The 3,229-nt window shown below is 41.5% G+C and overlaps 1 protein-coding gene across 5 annotated transcripts in view; it reads right to left on the bottom strand.

Moving 5' to 3' along the window:
* LOC101849468 (tyrosine-protein phosphatase Lar) overlaps nucleotides 1–3,229 on the bottom strand; it is a 178,687-nt gene that overhangs the window by 146,079 nt on the left and 29,379 nt on the right. The window contains exon 1 of one of the 5 annotated variants that reach the window (XM_013083766.2): nucleotides 1,907–2,549. The exons of 3 other annotated variants lie outside the window; for them this stretch is intronic. The gene's annotated coding sequence lies outside the window, so the exon portion shown is untranslated. Of the gene's footprint in view, nucleotides 1–755; nucleotides 1,855–1,906; nucleotides 2,550–3,229 lie in introns of those variants that run through there. One more of the 5 variants, XM_035970325.1, reaches the window with a different exon arrangement.

Raw genomic sequence — 3,229 nt, 5'->3', positions numbered from 1 at the left:
GTCTGTCTGTCTGTCTGTCTGTCTGTCTGTCCGTCTGTCTGTCTGTCTGTCTGTCTGCCAGCCTGTTTATATATCTGTCTGTCTGTCTGGCTGGCTGGCTGTCTGGTTGGCTGGCTCTTTACTCTTCTTTGTTCCGGGATGTTTTTCCATCCATCAAAGTGTATGCCCGTGTACACCCCTCCCCTTTCGCTTGAATCCTTGAAGACAAACGTATGTTAGCACCTTTTATTTCTTTGTATTTTTTCCAATGCTTTTTAGCTTCTTTCTTTCTACATATCTAAAGTAAGTACACGTAAGTTATGCTGTCGTATTAATTAAAAACGGAAATATCGAGTTTCCTATGATCAGTGAAGATTCTGAGGTTTAAAAGAATTCCAGCTGAGAACTACGCGACTACAGAGTTCCCTCTTCATTTTGTGCGGTTTACCACAAGTTTTCTGTATCACATAAAACACTATTAAAATATGAGCGCTCGCAAAAGTCAACTGCTGTTTCACTGATGTACCTTGGTTTATTTGATCGCTAGTTCACTTTTTAACCTTCGTTTTAGACTACAACGACGACGACGACGAAAACAACAACAACAACAACAATAAAAACAACAAACAAAAATAAAGACTCTGATCCCCTGGTCCTGCAAACATCCCTGTTGACTCTATTAAAGGAATATGCTTTCAGAGAGAAAATCAAGCTTGAGCGGAAAATCACGTATGTCTTATTATACAGTCAACTCCGCTTTAAAAAAATAAACTCACTTGAGTAATGAGTTGATCTTCTGTTGAGATGAACTTTTTCTCGGGTACCAGCACCTCTTCTTATTTACAGTTCCCAATGATTAAGTTGAACTTCAGATGGGTTGACCTAATATTCACTCCCCGATGACATCAACTCATCCGTTGTCGACTGTACCTCTAAACTACTGTAAGAGCAATCGTGTTCTTGGGTTGTCGGCGACCAATGCGATTCAACAGTGTAGGGTTATCAACGAGTTGGGACTTTCGAACGTAAAGTCCATCATTTATAGGAATGAGACGAAAAGGGCAGACAACCTAAGAAACCCCCAAAACACTAACGATTCGAACCAAGGTTATCTGTACCAAAGTATAGCTCGATATCAACTGAGCTTAGGTTGTAAGAAGACCTAGCTAATTCTCCCATAGAAATATCGTCTTGACACATAGCCAGAAATTCCAGGATGTCTACAGTCATTAGGTACCCGACAGCCTCACTGTTCTAGGCCGGAATTCCTGGATTTCGCGCCGAATAATTCGATATGTTGGAACACACAGAAACGAGGCGGTGATCACTGGGAATGTCTCTAACTATACACATACTGGGACCTTCTTACTTATCCTGACTGCTTAGGTAAAACACCGGTTTTCCATACGTCTTCAAGCTTAAATACTGGTACGGTAACAACAGCTGCACAGTTGAAATAAAACTTGTGCGGGGACGGTGGCACAAAGTGCAATGGAGGAGCATAGCTCGTACAGTTGGAATCATGCTGGACTGCGGAGTGAAAGCCCCCTAGTTCGAATCCCTAACTCGGCGATTTGAACATAAGTTGTTTTAGGGAGCCTCTCCGCCCATTTCACTCAGACATAAGGGAGATAGACATTTTACTCGGAGGTCCCCCCTCTTAAATAACCATAAATGACCGAAATAGGCGTTAAACCTATGCAATGACTGTGCTCTCTCATATGCACTGTTTCCAGAAAACAAGCACCTCTGTATGTCAAATACCTTAAGGCCAATCACGTCACAGTGTTTTTGATCTCTTATATTGTTAGGACATCAGAAGTACGGGCATTTCGCTTTTGAAAACGAAGACGCTAAGAGGTAGATTCTGCCTCCAAGTTTGATAGAACGGACTACAGCCAAGAGAAATATTATTATTTCTACTTACAAGAGAGCTGTTGAAGAAATTACACGGCGACATGTGTCTGGTCACATCGTAGCGTGAAGCTCAGGTTTACAACAGCATGGAACAGGCATCAAACGAGACAAGGTAATATCACACAACTGCCGTTGTTGTCAAATAATAACCGTATAATTGTGCGTCCCCCTATCATATTTCTGGATAAACAGCCTTCCAACTGTGGTCTTAAAGTGCACGACAGCATTCAAAATACCCAATGCTTTGTGTGCATGTAAAGTTGCTAAGCTCAATAAAACAGGAGCCTATTCTACACGATGTTGTGAAAAGGCGTCAAAAGAAAAATGATAACATCACACACTTGATGTTACTACCGAATAATGATCAAATAATGGTTGTATCCAGTATCAAATTTTTTGATACGCAAAGGAATGCCCTCTATAACGACACACACAATTTCGAAAAGCCAGTGTCTTTATGTGCATGAAAAGGTGCAGTCCTCATCAAACAGTATCACCCCCGCATGATGCTGGGGCATTTTGGCAGCAAATAAAGAACCATGACATCCTTATGGTGTGTTTAGGTGCCTATAAAGAACTGCAGTCTCTCAATAACTTGTAGCTTTTAGGGAAATACCCGGATCTCGGTGTTAAATCGGTCTCTCCCTTGTCTCTGCGGGAGCCTATTTGGTCGTCTCAACACAGAAATGTGGACAGAGCAGAAAGCGCAGAGGCAAAAAACAAATGTTTGTCCATTTGTTACTATTTCTGCCCGAGTGCGGCGAGTTGGGAATTGTGAGATTAAAGCAAAAAGAGAAAAAACAGTCGTATTTTAAGTCTTTATAAAGCGCTGAGAAACGAAAAAAAAAAAGAGAGTTATCTTTTTCTAAATTGTTTTGGGATGCGAACTGTCTACAACTTTTGCACTGCTCTTTATCACTATTCTAAAAATATAACGATGGTATTTATAGTAGCCATCTGAAAAAAAATTGCCCCCTGTCTTTTCCCAGATTCTGTAGACGCTGCTACCGGTTGTAGCTGATGATTGCAGAGATTTAGTGTCGCATCCTGACCACGGCGTGACATTTTCAGAGGGTCCCGGCCAAAAAGTGATAACTGCGCTTTCCCGTGTCCCCACAGTGAAACAATTGGGATTTCACGACTCGTAAGTGGATGTGGGTCCTGTAGCCAGCTATGACCTTTTGTGAGTTTGGCCTTTGTATCACGCGGATTTATGCACTCGTGATGGGGGCATAAAAATTAAAAGGTCCGGGAGTGTATATTTTGGGGTACAGAGAGAGATAGATAGATAGATAGATAGATAGATAGATAGATAGATAGATAGATAGATAGA

This window comes from Aplysia californica, unplaced genomic scaffold, assembly GCF_000002075.1.
Source record: "Aplysia californica isolate F4 #8 unplaced genomic scaffold, AplCal3.0 scaffold00253, whole genome shotgun sequence".
In the NCBI taxonomy this organism is placed as follows: Eukaryota; Metazoa; Mollusca; class Gastropoda; order Aplysiida; family Aplysiidae; genus Aplysia; species Aplysia californica.
This window is presented reverse-complemented; position numbering and strand designations above follow the sequence as displayed.